Source organism: Poecilia formosa, unplaced genomic scaffold (genome assembly GCF_000485575.1).
Source record: "Poecilia formosa unplaced genomic scaffold, Poecilia_formosa-5.1.2 Scaffold252, whole genome shotgun sequence".
Lineage (NCBI taxonomy): Eukaryota > Metazoa > Chordata > Actinopteri > Cyprinodontiformes > Poeciliidae > Poecilia > Poecilia formosa.
In genome coordinates, this window is record NW_006800191.1 from 260,580 (window position 1) to 284,277 (window position 23,698).

Below are 23,698 nucleotides of genomic sequence, written 5' to 3' on the forward strand. Positions count from 1 at the left end.
GTCAGCGTTCAACGTTGATTCAATGTTTCTGGCTGACATTGATTCAATGTTGTTTCAATCATTCTGTGCTATCTGGGATCTCACTCATCAAGGTTTCTTTTGTTATTTTTTTCACGTTTGACCACCAACTAACTAAATGTCACAGCTTTAGGTGTGGATAGTGAAAGATTTGTGTGCAGGAGTAAACATGAGAGCGCATGCACCACTGCGGCGCTACTGAACCGGATTGTTCCATAGAGTACAGCTTCCTTATAAAATGACAGCCAAAAGTTTGCATACACAGTTTCCAATAATGAAAGTTACATTTGTGCTTCTCATTTTACATTTGAGCTAAAATATTTTTATGGTGGACTGATGGTGAAAATATATTCAAGATATGAGATTTGAGTACACAAGTTTAGTTTTTCAGTGTGATACTCTGGAGTTAAGTGATAGAAAACACAAAAATAAACAGAAATTGATTTTCCAATATGATTGCAAACATACATCTGAACTTACGTTGGAATATTTCAAGCATGCTAATAAAGTTGCATTCACAGCTGAACTCAATTTGATTGGGTTTTTTTTTGTTTTTTTTTTTTTTGCAAAATTTGTTACATTTTTAGCTGGTGCAGTTCGCTTAAAACTTAAAAAAGCTATATATATATATATATATAAAAACACACCAAAACCGTTTGAAAATCCTGTTTACTCCTTCACCTGTGGTGGCGCTGCACCAAAAATGGAACCAAAAGCAAAAACCACTGAAGAAGACACTGAGCGCAACTTCCTTCAACGCAAACAGAGATGGAGTGGATTTTGGTGGTACATTTTTCAGACTTTTGATTTGAGCTTCACACAGAATACTAAAAAATATACTAAATTTTATTTTGTAATTTGAAAATATTTAATGGAGACTCTTTTTTCTGCTATTGATAAGAAAGTGAATTTAGGAAAACAAGAGCTACGGTACGCATTTTGTCAAATCAAAGTTGTAAAATCAAACACAACTTTGACAGTCTTGAATTTTGAAAGTTGTCAACTTCCATAAAATCTGACCAAAACATTGTTTAAAGGCAGCTCTTCAAATGCTGAATGTCTCACGGCTGCCACTGAAAGGCTGCTATTGATTTACAATAAGTGTAAAGCACCCGTCCATGGAGCCACTCTCTCCCTCTCTCTCTCCCTGTGTGTGTGCCGCCTGTCCAGCACTGTGTCAAATCTAAGATGACAAACCTGACCTTGGGTTTTTGTAGCTCCAGCTCCCTCTGATGTGGTGGCAACCTTCATTGTCACTTCTACTCCCCAGTGTTCATTCAGCTGTACCAGATGTATGTGCTTTGTTGTTTTTTTCCCCGCTGCTCCGCAGGATTCAGACTCAGAGTAGCGTCACCGGCCTTCATGCGGTCCTTTGTCAGCTCCCATAGCCTTTGTAGTATCCGACTCACATCAGCTGGTGGCTAACGAGGAATCAGATTTCCCTGACTATTCATCAAGACAACATCAGGTGTGCTTCCAGTCTGTGATTTTCTGTCAAGATTTTTTATTCTGACTATAAATATGTTGTCCTGCGAAGCAAGTTCTGCTCCTTCATTTTTATATTTCATCACGTCATAATTGGAGTAGAATGTAGTGAATTATTGTGAAGGGAAACAAAAGTGACACGTGGTTTTCAGAACTGCTTACAAATGAATATCTTATAGAGTTTGTATAAACATGCAGCTCAGGAAAAAAAATGATCAGCTTCTCTGATTTTACTCTTTATAGGTAAATGTTTGAGTAAAATGAACATTGTTCTTTTATTTTATATGAACTACCGACAACATGTCTTCAAAATGCCAAGCAAAAATTTAGGATTTATTTGCAGAAAATGAGAAATGGTCAAAATACCGAAACAGATGCAGTGCTTTCAGACCTCAAATAATACAAAGAAACCAAGTTCATATTCATTCAGAAACAACAAAACTAATGTTTTAACTCAGGAAGAGTTCAGAAATCAGTATCTGGTGGAAGAACCAGGAGGTTTTCAATGGGTTCAGTGCAGCAGCCTCTTCATTTCTTCCAGAGTTGTATTTTGAAAGAGCTTCTATAAAAAAAAAAAACAACTTAAAAACCTTGGATTTAGATTTGGACCATTTTAACACACAAATATTCCAGTTTTTCTACTGTAGGTTTAATAACTCAAGCAGGTTTTTCTCCAGCATTGTCCTGCATTTACTGACTGACATCCATTCATCTGATCAACTAAGAAAAGCCTCCTCACAGCAGGATTTGCTGCCCCCTGGTGGTGGGGACTAATGTGTTAATGTGCCAATAGCTGAGCTAATTTTTCATTTAGCATTTTGCTAACTTTGAAAATGTTCAGCACACTTTGCTTCCCTAAGTAATTTGTTTCCAGATAAACTCAAAAGTGTCGATTTACTTTGAATAAGCTGCTTGTAAACACCCACTTCAAAATAAGAGCAGGAATATAAACAGTTAACTACTTGTTGATAAACCAGAACTTCAACTGAAAGTTTACAAAACGCCCAAATAAATTAGCATTTTAGCTTTTATCTGAATATATAAATTTAAGGGAAGCTAACTGCATTAAAGATTTTCAAAGTTGGAAAAAATGCTAAAATACCAAGCAAACAATTATGTCCACTGCTAACGCATTAGCGGATTAGTGGAAGTGTTACTACCACTGGGTGTCACATCAGAGGGCTTTTCAGATTCTTATTTTAAAGAACCATGTGTAATTTTCCTTTCACTTCATCAGTACGCACTTCTTTGTGTCAGTCGGTCGAACAAAATTGTGCAAAAATAAATTTGTGTTTTGTACGTGAAAAACATCCAGGGTTATAAACACTTTTGATGTTTTTCATTCCCCAGCAGTGATTATAAACTGTGATGCGGATCACAATCTCAGTTACGGACCTTTTTAAGTAAATGTGCTCCACATGCAGTCTGATGCAGAGATCCGCTGTCACGGCCGTCCACGAGTTAAATCACAAGCAAACTGAGAGGCAGATAAAACACGTGTGCTCTCTTTTTACCAGCTCTCCATAGGACATGTTAGTCACACATTCCAAAGCAGGAAGAGTTGAGATGGGAGGTCAAAGGTTGGGCCCCTTCCAGCTGGAGGACGCCAGAGCAGCTCCAAGCCCGATCTGCCACAGAACGCGCCGTTGCGGGGGCTAAATGGAAGCAGCTTTATTGTAAGGCATCTCTGCCACATACCTGCTGTGGCGCAATGTGCTTCATCAAGCCCTGCTCAGTGAAGACAATTCACAGCCTAATCACGTCATTAAATGTAAAGTGACCCCTGGCAATCAGGTAGATGACAGTAAAAAGGCAGCGTGTTATATTTGAGACGCCGCACTGATGGTATTAGGACATTTGTACGGTGGAGTTTTGCTAAAATGTTCCAGGCATAAATCTGATCATATTCCAGGAATGTGCTGTGGCTCCTGGCGCTTTTCGCCGATCCCATCAGAAATTGTAATTGCCATGTCCTCCACGGGGAGCAGAAAACTTTCCAGCAATACTGGGGACTTTTCAAGTGGACAGATTGAGAGTCTGGCTTCTAACCTTTGCCAGCTTCACACCGGCAAAGCCAGTCTGAGACGACCACCTGCTCCCAGCGACCACACAGACTGGTTGCCAGTAAACCAGCAAAGTGTAAGAGTCAAGCTCGCCTTTATCTCTCAGCCCGTGAGTGTTGCAGCCACCTTATGCAGAAGCAAATCCCCAAGCTGTTAGTAAATTAACAGGAAGTTTTTCCACTTTGGGTCAAATCAGCAGACTTAATAAAGAGAAAGAAATGTGGTTTATGGGAGTTCATAAATCCGTATTTCATGCTGGTAACTCCAAGCGGGGCATGCTGCTTCGTCTCCTTTTCCTCCCCCACGCTGAGCTGGTAATCTCGTTAAAGTTCAGCGTTTTCAGAGCTCTCCCCTGTGGGAGCGGCCGATCTTGATGTCGCCTTCGTTTCCCAAGCAGGTTGCCGCCGTCGTTTGCCTGAATTCACACCGACAGTCTGCCGCTTCAGAAGTCCTGGACAAACCGGGCCGAGGCTGATGGGGGTTCGAAGTCTCCCCACAGAGGGCAGCACTTCATTAAACACAAATTGTCAACACATGCGTGTCTAAAGATGGAAGCAGACTCTTTCCACTGTGCGCCTGCTGTGCTGCCTGGAAAACATGTGACCTCGCAGCCATTTTTATTTTACTCCACGTTATGCTTTAGTTTTACATTTCCTAATTGACACTTGGCGCAGTAATGGATGGATACTGCTGTCATGGCTGAATACGTGTCTGCTGAGGCATTCTGCCTCTTTATAGCCACTTCCATTTCTGTGTAAACATGTTGTGACTCGGTGATACATCAGGCCAATCTGGGGAAGTAATCACCAGCCTTCAATAATTAAGAAAAAAATCACTTAGCTCGCTCCTATGCTGATGGCTGGTGCACCGCCGCGTCCGGCGAGGCAGACGAATCGACGGCAAGCGAACACCAAAGCCCTGCCATCAGTGAATATGAGATTGCAGGATGCCACGCTGGTGCTGATGCTGACACTGTCATGAGGTATTACCTCTTGTGACAGCCCAAATAACAACAGCTCTAATTAAAGGATGATTGGAAGGGGTGGACCACTACCTCCTAAAGGGGGAATAAACTGCAACATTGCTGCAGGAAGTGAATTGCAATCTTTTATTAACTCCAGGATGCCTGTAGCCGATGTCAGGAGGTAATAGCTTATTTTTAAAGCTGCATAACTTTTTATTCTTCCTGCTCAATGGCCTGTACACTCAAGCATTTTAATTAGAAGCATATATAAACATATAGCAATTATTACATTGTCCGAGAGGTGGCTGGTTTTGTAGACATGAGTAGATTTGGTGTGTTCATGAAATGAAGGGATTCCTTCAGTTCCCACAATCAGAATGAAAACTAATAAGAACGAGCTGGACGTCCAGACTCGTTTCTTCTCCATCAGTCACCACAAGACAACAGCAAGTTTGATGAGCCAACAGGGCGCCGAGCCGCGTCTCTTCTGCACCGCTCACCTGTTAGTGCAACACAATGGGGGAGTCTGGCCGATGTTTGTCCTTGGAAATGGTTTCTCTGATTCTAAATCTTATCAGCTGGATCGAATGCAACAGTTTGATGTGGACACCAATCATAAAAATGTGTTTTGCGCGCTTTTGCCTCGCAGACATCCGTATACGTCAACTTCCGCGCAGTGAAGTACGTCTGAGTATGTGGAGGCCTTTAGAGTTTACAACCTGTATTTATGTAGCCGACATGTTTGAGACTCTTATTCTGAAGTAATAGAGGAAGTGAAAGATGTTCTGTTGTATTGGCAGAGCTTGCTAAAAAAGAAAACCTGACAGAGTGACAGATGAGCTACTAACGATTTGTAAATACAGTAAAAATACCTGTTAGCCACTAATGCTGCTAACATAATCTTCCCATTGAGTTGATGCATGTATAGTTTAAAATTAATAAAACAAATATGTGGTCCTGTGTTAAGCCGATAAAGGGAGAGAAATTTGTTTTTTTAGCACTGAGAGAAGTACAAAATAGAGAAATAGAATATTCTTCCCTGCTTACAGGTGAAAATATAGTTTATTTGTAGATTTTTTTTGCTATGAGAAAATTTCTCCCCAAATAGTTGCCAAAATCAACAACACTCAAAACATTTTGCATCGACTCATCTCATGAGATAGATGTATATTTACGCCCCAGCTGATCTGAGACTGCTTTCCAGCATCACTAAAAGAAGAGAGCTAAGAGCTGCTGATGCAGTTTGCTAGTGGCCACTCTCATGCTTCTCAGCTCTTTCATCCCCCAGCTGAGCTCCTGTATGAGCTGAATGATAATTTACTGACTGGTCGCCGGTCCAAACTGGAGGATCTGCACCGTATCCCTGCGCTTCTTTTCCCTGCAAGCGCCATGAGGTCACGGCTGTGATTTCCCTCGCCTAATTAAAAGCTGACAGAGCAACGAACTCACTCCGTCTGGATGTTTTCAAAAGTCGGCTTTCAATTTAACTAATACATCGTCTGGGGACTCTGTAGATCGCGTCCCGCTGGCTGTTCTCTTTTAACCGCCCCGGCTGCAAAGAGGGTGTTTCAGCTCACCGTAAATGTAGTCAGATTATCACTGATACACTGTATCTGTGGTCCAACACTCCACTGTTTGTTTTCTCCTTGGAAAATGATCAATGATGCCTGATGCACAGTGGCAGACGTCAGGATTTCAGATTTTTCAGCTCGCTTCTCTCTGACATTTCAAGCTTTTATGCTCACACCACCAAATCTTTCGGCTTCAGTGCAGCGGTCATCAGCTTTTATGTTTTTAACTTTTTTTTAATGATTTTCTTTTCCAGGAGTTTCATTGAAAATATTAACAAAATACAGAAAAAGGAACTACATGCAAAGCATTTGATTTATTTTTCCCTGTCTGCAAAACTGACACCTAAAAAAAGAGAAACAGATTAAAATAACTAAAAAAAAAAAAAACTGCCGTTTATGCTGAAAAAAATGGAGCTTTCGCATTTAATTACATTAAATATTAATCATGTAAAATAATGAATTGGCTGCTCTGGATGCAGATTATAACGCACTGATACTGAGAATAGTTGCTCATGAAACTGACATTAGGCTGATTCTCTTCGTAACGCGGGCAGATGAGTGGTTGCTAAGGTTATTAACACATAAAAACAATCCACTTCATTACTCAAAATCATTATCCTTCTCATAATTAAACATTACCTTAATTGATTTACATATAAATGTTGAATCGCGTTGGTCACACTGTCACTGATGTCACTTTGTAAACTGTATCCCATTTGGTTTTACTGGGATTTTATTTGACGGATCTACTGGAAGAAAATGTCTTTGAATGCTTTTACTATTATGTTGCTGTTCTAGTTTCATGCTTTTGGACATTGTTGCTCTCGAAGGTGAGCCTCTACGCAGGTCTCAGGTGTTTGGCATCAGTGGGTTTTCTTTCAGTATTGATCTGAATTTTGTTGCATCCACCTCTCCACTTAGGAAGCATGTAAATAATTTTATTGAAGGGTACAAGATGGAGGTGATGAAGTTTAAAATCCCCCAAACATGTCTGTGCGATCAGAAATGTTAATTTTATTACTATTTTTTCACTATATGTACAATGAGGGCATCAATAAATACCAGTAAATTAGAAAATAAATGTGGTTACTGTGTTCAAGTTAGTGATATAAATCATACAGATGCAATGTTTCTGAAGAGCAGTCACAGTCGTAAATATCATTATGACAATAGTACCACAAAATATTGCGATAAAATTTTAAGTTCCACCTTTAGTAACAGAGTAAAGTATAAATATCCGGCCTAAAAGAAGGACTCTAGTTGTAAAACAGTAAATAAACATCATTCTGGGACACATTTTAAGCTTTGCCGTAGAGAGGAGAAAGTCTGCAAATGTTGCTTCCATATTTAAACAAACTTATCTCCACCAAAGTGAGGTCCAAACAACAACACGCCTCAGGACTCTTCCACAGCTTTCAAACAAAACAGAAGCTTCTTGGAAAACCACTCCAGAGATGACCATCCCACAGATAACCATCTTGTCTATCTTTGTAAGTTTAGAGTTGAAACACAAACAGAAAAGAAAAAAAAAGGTACGAGGAGACCTCTCTGCTTGTTTGGTTTGGAAGTGGAGGGAACATATTTGGAACGGATTCTTCCTCGACTCAAATTGAAGTTTTGATCTTCAATTTAAGAGCGAAAATAGCATCTTTCACCCGAGCTCATAAAGGCTCTGGAGGCGTCACATGACACGAAGTGTAACATATTTCCTGAATTATTCACAGGCTAACACATTAATGATGTTGCCCTGGAAAGATTCCCCTCCAATTCTATTTATAGGAGTTTTACATTTTCTGTTATCTGTGCAGAAGCTTATCTCATTGCAAAAGATCTTTATCCACCTGAAAGCCGGAAAATAAGTGAAATTCACTCATTAATTTACTGACGTCTTTAGAAGCCACACATTTATTGAAGAAGGCATTTTAATTTGTCTGTCTGGTGGGAAAATACCATTTGCAATGGCAGGAAAATGAATGTAAATTTTGTTGGAAGTTAGTTTGCTTGTTGCTGCATTTTCTCTAATGGTGACCTAAAAATGTCTGTCAGATCAAATGTGGTAAATATGAAACCATCTGCTCGCGCTAATTATGATCAGCAAAATTTTCAGAGTTACTGATGGAATTAAAAAAATATATATGTGTATAGAAAAGAAAATACTGATTGAGATGATGAAATAAAAGTATATATAACTCAAATTTGGTTCTACCAATATCTGCCTCTTCTTTGTTTTCTTCTCTTTGTGCCTCTTTTCTACATCTGTGCCCCTCTGGAACCTAATTTAACATTTTCTGCTAAGATGTCAGTGCAGCGTTTGTCAAAGTTTGGTTTTCCACTGCAGGAACCTGCTCTGTTGTATCCAAAGGATCCTGGGAATTACCAGGGAATCTGCCCCCAACAACAACGATAGGTTGGTGGGGTTTTAGTTTGGCTTTATGGGAAGAAGGTAAACACTTCCTAACGGTTGATTGTTCCCTGTGCTATGTTTCACTTACCTTATGCTATATTTAAAATGTGACATTTTAGCTTTAAACATGGTTTCCTCTAATAAGAATTAGCTGTTAACATTCCTAAATTCGGCTAACTTTGGAGGAAATATGAAAACAATCAAAGTTGAATCTTGCAGTTTCAGTTGTCAATGGAGGAGATAATAAATACACAACAATTTAACATTTTTTAAAGCCTTTTCTCTTTCTCACCATGTATCCTGGCCTGAACAGGAGGAGATAAAAATTCTGTGTAAAACTGAGTTTTGTGACATCTTTGAAGCATGTCACCATTCTGAATAGTGCGTCTATATCAGTTTCACTGTTTTCTACTGTAATGATTTAATTTACATCCTCATTGTGTTTATTTATTTTTTATTTTTCACATTTAGACATGATATATGCAGAAAATTAATTTAAATTAGTGTTTCAAAGAAATTAGTGTTGCCAGATTAATCACAAAGTAGGCCAAGCTGTCAGTTTCACCATTAGCTTCCACCGTTGAGTATGCTAGCAGGGTATAAAAGCTCCTTTTCTCTGCTCTGCAGAACTTTGCATCACCTACATTTATTCTGAGTTTGTTACGCCTTTTCATAAAGTTTGCAGTTAGCTTTCAGTCTAAATCATTGATTATAGTTTTATTTCACAACAGTAACATTTGTCTCATTCTCTGTTACACATTAAATGGATGAAAAAGACGTTTTGGCTCCAAAATAGCTAAATTCCTGTGCTAAAAGGTGCAAATTAAACGGTTTCAGGAAAGTCTGGAGCTATAAAGCAAATTAGGTTACATAATTAATATGTTTAGCGCCACTTTTTGAACAGAAGTTTTACCATCGATAAAAAACAAAAAACCAAAACCATCCTGGCTCCACAGGAATCTGTACTGCAAGTGCCAGCAGACTGTAATGCAGAAGTACAGGTTTAGAAATTTATGTCCAGCAGTCCTAGCAAGAGAGTAAGATGAGATTTGCCTTCAGGAAGTCTGTAGAAAGAAGTCGATCATGCTCACACGCAAATCAAAAATAAAAACGGGGAGTTTGTAGCAAGAGATTCTCAAAAGTAAGAGCTGAAGATTAAAGGCAATCCATCTGTATGCATAAAAAAACATGCACAATCAATTTGCAGGCTAAATATTGAACCGCAATAATTCCTCCTGTACATAGAGACTCCCTGCTGTTTGATGGGGATGCAGCTTCTGCAAACTGGCACTAATGTGGAGCTCATTTTGGGTTATGCAAAGCCAGGTTGCTAGAAGGACGCCACGGTGGGCTGTTTCCACCGCACTTGATATTTCGGTGGAAACACGATGTGGCACTGTTAGTGGAAGGGGCAATCAATACGCTGATGAAATGCCTTCATCCTGGATCCCATGCTCTCATAGAGAGAATAATACATCATGTGGGGGCGCAATGATTTCTCAGGCAATAAAAGAAAATAAATCAAACTTGAACAACAGCGGGGGAAAAGAAAAATGTGTTGCCAATAAGTTTTTTATTATCTTCCACCTCCAACTCTGAGAAAGCTGCCGTGTTTATAAAGAAATGAGAAAAGCAACACAAGTGAATCTGACAGGTTGGAGCAGTGGAGCAAAGCCAGTTACAGACATTTAAAAACTCTGCTGACACAGCAAAGAGTGACCATTGAGACATTAGCATTAGCCATCACCGCAAACCACGATTTTATGGCTTAAATGTTCAATGAAGAGGAGAGCTATTCGCGAAGATTTCTGCCATGAAGGGCGGCCAAATAAGGTCACTCACTCAACTTAACCGGGGATTCAGGTTTCCAAGTTTTCCTTTTATTTAAAATTAAAGAGGCATCCGTTTTTCCACGATTGTTTGACGGCTTGTGGCGAATGCGAGGATAAACGTAACCTTCCTTCTGACGTTTGCCACAGGGTCTGGAGTTAAAAGGAGGCGGTGTATCCTCTTCACCACATATATAGGAGAAAATTCCCTTAGAGACGCCGCCTGACCTCAGATCTGCCACAGACCATGTAACAGGGGTGACTATTTTGATTCTGCACGCATACCATCACCCACTCACCAAAGTCGGGGGCAGCTTTGCTTCCGTAGCTGCAGCAGCTCGGACTGACAGCCGACTTTCAAAGGCTGCTGCTCTCATCGAGCTGCTGAAACTAGTTACAGTGCGTCCACCGCTAAATACTGCAGGGGAATCTCAGGACTCTGCTGTGGCCTCTGAAAATGATGTGCGGTGGGGCGATCAGAGCAGGGGAAGAGAGCGAGGTGGAGGGGGAGCAGAAGGGGACGAGGAAAATTAGACCGTGCCCCACGATCAAGGTTGTGCAAGTTCTTGGAAGGAAGGGAAACGGAGTCCAAGGAAAATCATCGTTGCAAGAACTCCTACCTCAAGCTGAGCTGAAATTAAAGAATGCTACAGGGGTTAGAGGAGGTATTGTTTTGGCATAGATGCAGTTAAATTTAGAAAATAAGCAGAATCATGTGCACACATTTGGAGAAACTACCAGGTTTAAACATTTACATATTTGCATTCTTTGAGCGCAGTTTGTTGCTCTTGGAAACCGCCAACTTGCGGCAGGAGGAGAGAGGAGAGAAGGGGGGGAAAGGAAAAGATGTCAGCAAGGCCCCAGTAAAAACATACTTCATTATTCTCCGAGCGCCACCGACTCATGCAGCTCGTCCCCGAATCCAAAACAAACACGTCTAACTTTATCCCCAACCTGATAGCAGAGGAGTCGTTCTATGACTTATGACTCCTCTCATCCTATTGTGCGTTTAGATAAACTGATCCTCTACTGTTATTAACAAAACATTTTGATAGTTACTTTACATGTTGGGACTTCAAGTTTGCATGGGGCTGAAACCAGGATTTGATTTGTGGGCCCATTTACCAGCAGGCGCCTCACAGCCACTAACATCTGCAGAAAATTATGCAAAACTGTCTGTTCTCACTTCGTGTTCAATTAACACATTAAAAGATTAATACGAATTTCTAAAATGTTCTGCTTTCAGGAATATGATTAAAACATTTCAATCTGTTTCACAGTGGGGAATAAATTGTGCAAATGTTTTTTCTTTTTTTTTTTTTATCTGACTTGCTAACAGTCAGTCAATCTAAAACTGAAAGGTTCAAGAAAAACAGTTAAAGGTTGTGTTCACAATGAATATGGTAAAGTTTCCAGTTATGTCCCTAGATTTATTTATGCTACATTTAGCAAGCTAATTGCTAATTTAATATTTAAATTAATCAACAATTCTCTTGAATTTGCTTTTCAGACAACATAAAATGATTATAAAGTAGGCTTCTTCTTAATTAACCTGATCATAAATATGAAGTCTTGAGATTAATCTTGTGAAGGGCGTAAGCCTTTTCGGGGCCCCTTGCTGGCCCACTTAATCTTTGGACCGGCCCTGGCTTTGTCTGCATCTGGGAAGTAAAACAGATCAGAACAACTTGGATTACATCTTTACTCTGAAAAGAAAGAGTACTTCATTCTGATAGCGAACTAATTATCCAAAGTAGGAGCAATCAGACATCTCTGGAGAAAAGAAGTGAACGTGTGCTCGAACTTCATAAGACTTGAGACTGAATTAATTACAGATCAAAGTGCTGCCAGTCAGCATCACATCACACTGTGAGAGGAGATGATGAACACAACTGCTACAGTGGGCCTTTGACTTGTTACCATGCGAGAATCAGGGGGTAACTGATCTGGAGACAACTTGCTAAAAGACCCCATCCGCAAAACTGCTTCCATGTGGCGGTTTCCAGCGCCATTTACGACCAAATGTTTCTTTGTTCAGTTCCAGTGGAGCTGCAATAGTGTAATTTCAAGGAGCATTGGAGGCAAAGACCCGGGTGGGCAGCTAGTTTCTTAAAAACCAGATGCACACATTATCCGTTCATTTCGGAGGAATATTTAGTTTGAGCTTGTGAGATTTCAGATTTGTTTTCGTAACGGTTCTATAAATAGTTGAAATCAAGCACAAAGAAATGCTGTTTTCACACTTTGAGTTGGATGATTCATCTCTGCGTTTTTGAGTTTAAACAGACCCAAATGTCTGATTTGCATGCTGCAACATGCAACAATACTTCTTAAAGCAGTGCAACAATTCAGAATCAATACAATTTATCACATTGCGTCTCACAAAGAGAGTTGCTTGTGCCAAATGGCAGTTTTCATATCGACTTGTGTTATGACTGAGTGTGTGCTTTTGGCAGCAGTTTGTTTGGATTGTTGATAGTTGGTTTATTATGCCCCAGAGCCTGAAAGCTTCATTGTGTTATTGGCTGAACAAATCTATGTTACAGACATTTGAGGCTTAAGCAAAACCAAATTATTTTCCTCACTCCTCTGTCATGTCTGTAGCGTCTGGTCAATTTTACAAATTTTAATCTTCAGCGATCTCAGAAAATCAGATCGCTGCGGCAGTCCTGGAGCTTTTGTGTCCACAAGCCTCTTTCATGAAAAACATTACACAAAAATCAAACCTCAGAAAGCTCTCAAAGAAATGCTTTTTTTTTTTGTTCAGTAGAAGGTTTTTCTTTTGTGTGTGCAGCACATTTATGGGTTTTCCAGATGTGGTGGCATTCATCACCTGGTATGCCTGAATAAAAAAAGAGTCTCTCAAAGGGGACATGTGTTGGCGTGTTGGCTGCTTTTAGGGGGGCCTGGTTTACAGTAAACCAACATGTTTTCAAAACCTTACCAACAATCAAAACCCAATCCCAAGCAAATGGTTAGTGAAACTGAAAAGAGACATCTGAAAACCGCAGAAAAGTTTAAACTCACACAGAGAGATAGGCTTTTATGGCTTAAAGAAGCATGATACTTTCCCATTTTGAAATGGGATACAAAAGGAATTCAGCAAACATATGAATTTCTGAATATCTGAGCACAAAATCTGAAAAATCAAAGCCATTATGTGCATTTGTGGTCATTTTAACATTTCTGATCAGACATGTCAAAAAAACATGGAAAGGTTGACAGAAATCTGGGTGTTAGGACCAATAATTGGTAGACTTTCTACCATTATTTCACCTAATTTTCAGTCATGTCGCTTTGCATTTACTATGTAGGAAAAACCATGACACAAAAACAATATTGTCCAAGGTACTCAGTCCCTTCTGCAGAAATCTCTCAAAAAACACCATCAGTTCTCCCATCAGCGCTGAATGCAGAAGGAATCACACAGCCTGAACCCAAATCTGTGTGCTCTTGATTGATTACTGTGAGTTTGCCCGACCACAACATTCCCTGCACTTCCTGTTTGATCAGTTTGTTGCCTGTTTAGGTCAATTCCCTTCTGTTGACAGGCAGCGATCATTTTCTTCTCATTGCTTCCAGTGACTTTTGGGTCAGTGCCGGTATCGACACCATCCTGAACAAACCTTTGCATTCCGAACATATTTTACGCTAAAACTGACTTTACTCAACACGTTTCTTTTATGTTTTCATTTTTGTCTTTTCAAAATAACATATTTGCTGTGCGCTACCAATACTAATGTCAAAACTCTTAGTTTACATGTTGTTTTTTTAAGCTGATACTTGAAAACTTTCCACTGCTCCTCCTGGCTATACAACTCAAGGGACTGCTGACTTTCAGAGTGCACCTTGCAGATTAATCCCATCAACAAAAGGAAAGATAGAGGAGCTACAGTATGTTCCAATTAGCTTCACCGCTCAGTGTCTACTGATCTCTTCCAAACAACTTGACTGCTCCACCTGGATTATCTGCTGGATGTTAGACTGCGTGAGCTTGATTGTGTGAACCTGCGTGCACAATGTGCATGCAAGTGTGTGATTTAATTAAAGTTTGAGGCAGAGTGGGAAAAGTTTGATTCAGCATTGGCAGAGTGAAAAATTGTCTCGTTTTCTTGTCTTGGTTTCTGTGTCGGCTCTTATCGCCCTTTAAGCTCGGCCACTGCACAGGTTATCTCCAAATTACAAACAGAACTCATTTATTCTTCAATTGAATTAGGTCCTGGAGAGAGGACTTGCACTACCATCTCTTCTTTATGAAATAGCCCCAACAACGCTGGCTTTCCACCGACACAATGATTAAACCGCAGCGCAGCCTGGATCAAATACCTCAATCAGAAAGTGCTGCTTGTTCTCTTCCTTTGTCTCACTAACAATTCCCCTTCCCCTTGGTCTCTCTTCCCTCTTAAATCCCAGCAACAATGACACGAGGCTTCTGCAGAATGTATTCCTGGCAACTCAAAGCACAGCTTAACCGAAACACCACCAGGTGTAAAAAATAAAACATGCACCTCCTACCATATCAAATTCAACAACCCACAAAATTAATTAAAACGTTTTCTGTAATTGTTCCAAAGCTTCATGGGAATGATTGCAAATACAACATCACCACCTGACACCTTAACTTTTTACTAATTGTAAAAATTATTCTACTCTATTCTGAGTGATTTATTTACTACACACAGTAGCACTGTTCCCAGTTTTGAGTCAAAACAGTTTTTTTGGGAAGGAATATTGTAGTTCTATTGCTAAAATGTTGCTAATCCAGTGTTTTATGAGTATTCAATCCCATGGTTGAAGTTACCCTGGCAACAATCACAACCTCTTGTAAGGTTGGGTACCACAAGCTTTGCTTGTCTGTTTTTGTCTCCCACTCCTCAAACGTTAATTTATTGGTACTTTTAATCCAGACTGACGTCTAATCTCATTTTAGCTGAGCACTTTGGGTTAGGATTATGTTAAATGACAAATCATCATCCTACTGTTAGCGTGTCTTCAGTCAGAGGGCTCTTTGGAATCGTTGCATGACTGACTGCTACAGGACATTCTTCCTGTCTACAGCGTCCACAACTCTTCAGACGTTTGGATAATATGATATGACACCATTTAACTTTCCTTTGGGATCAGTTAATTAGTTTTTAATTGAATTAAACTGAAATCTGTCTCATAATAAGTTTCTAATGAATAACAATGTAGGCACTGTGTAAAGCTTAAAATTCCCAAGAAGTTAGTCTCTTACTTGCAAAATGAAAGATGTTTGAAAGACAAAACTGATATAAAAAACTAGATTTCACTTTCTAGACACAAATGCAGCTCACATCGTGTCAATCATTCTTCCTGAGCAGACATCTTGATTAAAACATTAAAGAGCAAATAAAAATCTGTCCTTTCCAGAGATTTATAAAAGCATTTTAGAGGACATAAATAATTCTGGATCACATTTCTGGCTGCTGTAGTATTAATGTTTGATGTTTCTCATATACCTCTAAATGCAAGTGGAACTGAACAGTCTTGTTTTCCTACAATGCTGAAACATCTGGTTCCCCACTGCACTCACACACGTTACAAATGCAGATATGCTACGCTGTAGCATCCATCCGTTTGTGAAAAACAAAACAAAAATAAAAACATTGATTATCAGGTTCTCTCTTCATTCTCTTAGAAAACTGAAAGCCACAGCTGTGACAGATTTCTAAGTTTGACAAAGCTGTGGAAAAAAATCGGCGAGTTGCAAGTTCAAGCCCTCGGATCTAGAGGGTGATTGTATGAGAAGATGTAAGTGAAAGAGGAATGATCACAAAAGATGACGCCAAGTTAATTTGGATTCAGAAAGGGCATTTTCTGGTATTGCGGTTGTTGGAGCAGAAACAAAAATGACAGCAATTAACTAAAAACGAAACACAGAAGCACTAAACTGTCTTGAAATATTAGTGAATACTTTCCTTCGGCTCTTTTTTTAATCTATTCATTACTATTTAAGAAAAACATATTTTCTTCCTTTCTGTACTTCTTGTATCGTTACATTCGCACGTGATAAAATCTTAAATGGTGGAGAGCTGCAGGTGATATTATGGTGATTATTTGCTCCTATCAAACTGTTGTGTGTTTGCTGTACATTTTTATTGCACACAAAGACAGGCCAATGTAAGTAACTAGGGCACAACATTGTTTCTGAAAGACACAATCTTTTGGGCACTTGTTGAAAAACTGCCATACTGGAGTAACAGTGTTGACAGTGGTAGGGTTGCTGGTTTGAATTCCCATTTTATCTGTCTCAGTCGTTGTCTTTGGTGCATGGTAGCTATCAAACTGCCCCAGGGAAGCCATGGCTACAGCGTAGTAGCATTCCCTTAAAATACTTTTATAAATCACTGAATGTCTGAGCAGCAAAGTCCGTTAAAGACCCGTTGTTGTTGTATCCACCTTCCAGACCGATCAGGCCATCTGTTTCAGAACCAAACACACAGAAGCAGCATTCAGTTGTATACTACTGTAATCTGGAACCAAGTTCCAGAAAAATGCAAAAATGCTGAAACACTGAGCTGCCTTCAATGAATAAGAACTGAAAAATCATAAACTGTAGTCTCTCTTTCAACCTGCTATTGTTTCCTCTTACAGTGTGATATCTATTTCTTGCTTGTTATTTTGTTTTCCTTGCTATACAAATAAAACTGCCTTGCCTAACCTTGATGTTCTACAAAATGTGATTAATTTCCTCGTGTTTAGTGCTACGTGACGCACAACTATTTGGAATGAATCCCAACGCGTGCAGCATCTTTAGATCCAGTAGTGACTCATATAGATTAGCAGCAAAATCATAAGTAAACACAAAGTGTCAAACCAATGAGAAGAATGAGAAGCTGCAACCCTATAACCCTCTAAATTTTCACAATTTTAGAAAGAAACCAAGCTTACTAAGACTGAGACTAATAGGATACTTAAACAGTTATCCTCCATTGTCCTTTTGTTGTTCTTGGAGCTGAAATAATGAAGTCAAACCAACATTAACAGCAGAAGCGACAGAACAGAGAGACTGAGGCACAAACAGCTTGCATGGTGTTACATGAAATAAAAAACTCCTCTAGCATAGAGGATTCTACACTGAATCTGCTTTTAGAGAATGAAGAAATGATCACCATAGGAGTTGCATCAAAGCAGAAAAAGAGGAAAATATGAAGCAGGACTTGATCCACAGGTGTGAAGGACAGTTTGAGAGAGCGTCCCCAGCCAAGGCCAACGCCCTTTTGCACAATTTCAAATGGATCTGGATCAGCAGTCAAATTTTAAATGCTATTTCAAACTCTGCAGCAAATCTCCATTTTTCAGCTGTCCTCACTGCACTTTACTGAACTTGGACTTGAGACGTGATGCTTTCCTTAATGTAATACACAGTTGCACTTTACCCATCTGCTGGCTCAGCAACTGGCTGAAAGAAAGAATACACTTTCCACTGACTACCAAAAAGACATTTTGGTTGTTCAGAAATATTTTCTGGTCTCAAAAATAGACTTTAATTAGGATGTTTCTCAATAATCAGCCAAATGTAGCCTGACTATCTGCATGAAGGGGCCAACTAATTAACCTTTTAGCAACTTTTTAAAAAATACTATTAAATTTAAAGAGTCTCCTGTGGTTAATTGTACTAAAATAAAAATAAACTTGAACTTCAAGCAGTTTTAAGCCTGACCTTTCCCCATCCATCCATCCATCCATCCATCCATCCATCCATCCATCCATCCATCCATCCATCCATCCATCCATCCATCCATCCATCCANCCATCCATCCATCCATCCATCCATCCATCCATCCATCCATCCATCCATCCATCCATCCATCCATGCAAATTAAAATATTTTGACCACTAAAGGCTCATTTTTCACCATCTGAATAGTAACTTTAAGTTCTGTTTTATTCTGTACTATTCACTGAGGAAAGTATTTTCCATCCCTTTGGAAATGTTGTTTTCTTCACCATCTTGTCATTCACATTTCGTCTTTCTGCTCTTCTGCACACAGCAGGTAGCCTGGTTGCGGTTTTATTAGGATCAGGCTGGAGGATCCTGTTATTTGGGGCAACTGGAAGTGCTGCTGTTAAAATCAGTTTGAAGGCAACAGAAAATGAAAAGCAAAGCAAAACTCCCCCACACTTCCCTTTTCTTGAACTCGCCATTTTTGTTTTTTTTTGCCACATTTTCTCCCTCACCAGTATGAAAACGACAAAGCAAAGACATTCGGAACCTCAAGATCCCAGTGGCGAAATGCTGCAGAGTCAAAGTTGCAACATGGAAAGATAAATCTTTGTGGGTTCATCAGCTTAAGCAATCCCATCCACATTAACGCATTGTCGTCTTGCCAATAAGGCAAACATCGCTTCACCTCCTCCCATGTAATTATAATATTAGGGGAGCTTTAACGCAACTTGGCTTGTTAGCCAGAAAAGCTGCGGTTCCCGAGCCCGGCCCACTGTGGTTTAGCTCAACCAATAAAGCTGTTTGTGCCTCACAAGAAATGTTTGTGCAGTTGAAAACCCCGCTGACCTGATTGTTCAATGTGGAGCATATACTGCTTTTATAAATATTGCTTTAGATTTATTCCTACAGCACTTCTTGCTTAAGAGACCTCTTGTCTTTGATGACTGCCTCGCTCCCCTCCTCGGCTCTCTCCCTCTGCTCCTACATCTGCTTTCATTTTTCTCGCAGTGTATGACAAACAGCAAAGAAATTTCAGGCTGTGGTCATCCTAAGCCAGTCGCCCCTCCTCCTGCTTTCTCTTGGCAGGATGGCTCGTGTCTCACATTTAATCATGAATGCTTCGCCAGGCAGCTGGGCCTGAGGGAGACTCAGAGGGGGAACGGTGGAAACCTGATCTGGTAAAGCAGGCCGTGTACAGTGAAACCTTTTCATAAAGACTCAGGACTCGGGCCCTAACACAGCCATTATTGGAGTTTTATCAGGGACCAAAAAAAAAAAACAACCAAAAACGAATGTCCAACATGTTTCAAGTCAAACTGGCAAATGGTGGCAACGGAAAAAGCACAAGGTTTAAGCAAAGCAGCCGGACCACATTAAATAGCAAATTAATTGAACAGATGGAAAAATGAAATCCCCCTCTCTGGGCATGCAGTTCCCATTTTTTGCTTTATTTCTTGCATCAGGAAAGTGACTCTTTTCCACCGAATGAAAATAAAAACATTGCCAGGACATATGGCATCTATTTAGCTTTCCAAATTGAAAGTGCCACCAGTGGCCAGCCCCACATCACAGTGTCAAACATTTTCATTCTCATCCATCCCTGTATAATTTCATCCTCAAAGAAAAAGCTTTAAGGGAAGAGATAATTGAGTGGCACATGAACCTAATCTTTTCTGCAGAGTCTCCTGAGGGCCCTGGGAGTGACAAAACTCTTCATCTCGCAAGTCTCAAAGGAGGAAAATTCTCTTAATCTCACACTGGACTCAAATCAGAACACTGGCGGATAAAATCTACCTTCATTTGGTCCATTTGCTCTCTGACAAGAGCAAATTACCCCAACGGTGCTTCTAAAGTCAAAACCATATGGTTGAAATGGTTTGAAGGTTGCAATGAACCCTTCTGTATCATTGTAACGTTGATAGATGCAAGAGAAAAATTAAGTCCATATTTAGTCAAGAGAGATGAAGTACACAGCTAATGAAGTTAGATATATTTAGAACACCTTCCAAGCAGCTTTCACAAAGTTAAATCATAGCAAGTTAGAAAAAAGTGATTACAAAATACAGTCCAGTAAAGTCAAATAAGGTACACCAATCGTCTTCTGCTGCTTCTTAAACAAATCCATTGACTCCACAGTGTTTTAAATTCAAGGACAAAAAATTGAGAGTGCCATGTCTCCGTCACCTTTAGCTTTAGCATTGATTCCAGGACAGATAAAAAAAGAAATCCCAAAGCAGCTGACCCCAGGGTCCTGACGATGACTTACAGCTGTAGAAGTTCAAAATGTATAAAGGTTCACGACCAAGAAAAGCTAAACCAGAACCTTTAACTGTATTCTGTTCTCAGCAGGGAGCTCAGAGCAATCACTATTGATGTGCTACAGTAGCGCTTGGAGGATCAAATCAAAAGGCTGCTTTTAGGACAGGCTGTGCACAATTTGGGGAAGTTTTACTGAGGCAAGTAGAAGAGAATCACAGTCATTTTTGGGAATGGAAAAAAGAAAAGGATGAGCAACTATTTCAGTTTCAATATGCAGGATTGCAGCGCTCAATCTTCTAATAGTTCTCAACAGATAAAATTAGATCAAATATTATCCCTTCAGAAATCAGTTTCAGTGCTCCACAATCTGAAAGACCAAAGTCGTCAGCAGCCGTTCAACTGGATGAAATTACCAGGCAGGTTTAAGCATTTCAAACGGCACTGACATAGTAAAAAGTTGAAAATCATCAGCACTGCAGAGATGAAAGAAATGATTGAAAAATTCTAAAAGGAAAGCAAATGAAACACAAATAAATGAGGGCTAAGGTGACAACTCGCTAGAACTGCATGGTTAAATTATTATTTAACCATGCAGTTAAATAATAATTTTAAATTATGCTGAAGCCTGAAAGTGTGCCTTTTCCAATCCAAAACCATAAAACGGCCTTTCACCAAAGGCCATAGAAGACATAAAACACAAAACGTCTCCATTGAAAGGAAAATATAATAATTACTGCCCAATGTGTTCAATCACCAGGGGGACGACAGCTCAAGAGGAGGTGGATTGGGCCTGTAACCAATCGATTAGAGCCACATGTACTTGATGCTAACGTCCTAGCAAAGGCGTATTTTTATAGCATTTTGGACAATACACATCAACAATAACGTTATCAGGTCTCGGAATGATCAAAAAAATAATCGAGCAAACAGATCTGAGAGTATTAAAGACTTTACATATGTTCTATATTGGTTATTGTATATATTCGTCCCATTTCTTCCAATGTCTCTTACCAAATTCCCCCTGCAGTCGTAGACTAAAAGTGATACGTTCCATCAGTTTAATGGAACGGAGATAATGAGGCTCATGGTGGGAGGGTCTTTGCACAGCCAGCATTTTGTTATGGTCTTTTTAGCAGTCAGTAGGCAAATGTTCAAGAGAAAAGTAGTGAGATGGTCTGGAAGATAGCCCAAAAACATTGATGTGAATGAGTAGTCGATGTTAAAGGCTAATATTTCATAGATTATTTTCTTTACTGCCACCCAGAAGGGTCGTGTAGATGGACAGGTCCAGTAGCACTGAATTTAGACTTTTGTTTCAGTATTATGAAGAAGCAGATGATGATCTTCCAACCGGAGAGATGTTAGTTGATGTTGGAGTTAGAACGGTGTTGTATGCAACTCTGAGCTCAAACGGTTGAGCATTTCATGGATGCATATCAGCCAAACTACTACTTTGTGCTGCACTGACAGGTGTGTGGAAGCTGCCCTGGCAGAAAGGAAACACATCTAAGTGCCCAGCTAGCTCATTAAACTTGCTAGTAACCATTCAGGTTGTGGGAAATTAAGAAATTTGCATTAAGAAATGTAGGCAATCAGTTCACTCGACTGGGAAATGTGGGAGTCTTTACTCGTCTCGCCTGGTGACCGTGCAGCTTACCACAATCAGCTTGTGAATGTGTGAATGAATTGTAGTGCAATAAGCTTTGGAGTCCTCTGACTTGATTAATCGCCATGTTACAATAAGCATCAAAGTATCCATCGAAAAGATTTCTCCCAATATAGCTTTGGTTGAATTACGCATCGCAAAAGCATGCGACAGGGTATAATCCTTTACATTTTCATTTTTGCTGGTTCTTACCATTTACAGCCACAAATTTCTTGGAATTATTTTTCTCAAATTCAGCACCCTGTGTCATTCAGGCTGCAGAAATTCAAATTGAGCCTTGTCCAGTGAAACTAATTGCCACCGCTGGGCTCTAATGTTTGCCTGTCATGACTTAGAAGAGACATCTGTAGTAAGTATGTCATTACGCGCTCCTACACCCACAGCTGACAAAACCATTCCACGGGAGACCTCTGAGCAGACGCTGTGTGTGGGAATCATGCCGGCCCGACCCGGTTCAAGGTAAGGCTTTTATTCTTTCAAATATTTTCAGGCAGGTACAGAAAGCTGCGCCGATGAAGGACAAGGTGTGATCCACATTTCAGCATCAGTCTAATAAGACAGCAACCAGAAACGCAGGCTGCCATCATCATGAAGGACCTTCATAATTACAGTGAAGTGTAAAGTTTTAATAAAGAGAAAGCCTGAGAAAGATAAGCATGTGGCTGATAAAAGAAATATCTGGAGGCAAAAAAATAAAAAATAAAAAAATGCACAGAGCAGAATCAATACATACTTGTGAGGAGGATCATTAATTCTCTGAAGCTCTCTGATAGATTCAAGTACTGCTATCATGCTCCTGTGCTCACTATACAGCTAAACATCCACTTTAAGGACGGATGAACAGCTCATTGTAAAAGTGATGAGAGTTTATTTTGACTTTTCGAGATGTTACAAGTTTGTTGCATGTTTATCGTTTTACGTGTGTAACCCATCTGTGTTCGGCTCTGGTCCAGTAGGCTGACTTCACGACAAACACATTCAAGCTCAAAAGAGGAAATCGAGCCGCTTCTGCCCCAAAACATTAAATAAGTTACAATAAATAACCCTAAACAAACCACAAAGCAACGGATCCCAATGAGCAGTTGTACAATTAAACGTAGCTAAAATGAGTAACGCTAATAATGATAACAGTTTAAAAACATAAAACTACTCATGAAACACTGCATATGATCAAATTTGTCTAAATATAATATTTGTGAACGCAGAGCTGATTCTGATACAGACCACAGTTACCGACGGCAACAGAAAGGGTGGGATGGGGGGAGCTGTCAGTTACCGGTTGCTACGGTAACCACCAACTGTCAAGAGCAGAGTAACCGAACTGGAAACACCAATAAATGTTTGGAGAAACAGCTGGTTGACTGAACAAAATAAACTCAAAGAACAAACAAACTTCGCGTCTATAATATTGTTAAAATATTATATTTTACATATCTTAAACGTGTAGTGTGGATATTTCTACAGCATTTCTGAGTCAATATTCAGTAGATCCACAGATTTATCTTGGGGTATTTTATCAGCTTCACACATCTGGAACATGAGCCTTTAAAGTTTTGTCCAGTATCCTTCGAACTCAGGCAGATTGGACGGAAAACATCTGCGGACGGCAATTCTGAGGTCTTGCCACTGATTCTCAGTTGGGTTTAGAGCTATACTTTGCCTGGACGATTCCAACGCATAAAGGTGCATTGATCTATGCAGCTGAATTTTAGCTCTGGCTGTATGTTTGGGGTCGTTGTCCTGCTGAAAA

The 23,698-nt window shown here is 39.8% G+C and overlaps 1 protein-coding gene and 1 long non-coding RNA gene across 5 annotated transcripts in view; both read right to left on the reverse strand.

The window, feature by feature from the left end:
- The window catches only part of nectin1b (nectin cell adhesion molecule 1b), a 229,031-nt gene that overhangs the window by 73,088 nt on the left and 132,245 nt on the right, over positions 1–23,698 (reverse strand). The gene's annotated exons all lie outside the window — the stretch shown is intronic.
- On the reverse strand, positions 10,045–22,967 carry LOC107838422 (uncharacterized). Its single transcript, XR_001664480.1, has 3 exons — positions 22,877–22,967; positions 11,887–11,995; positions 10,045–10,965 (listed from the first exon to the last, which is right to left on the reverse strand). It is a non-coding gene; the product is annotated as an uncharacterized LOC107838422 (long non-coding RNA).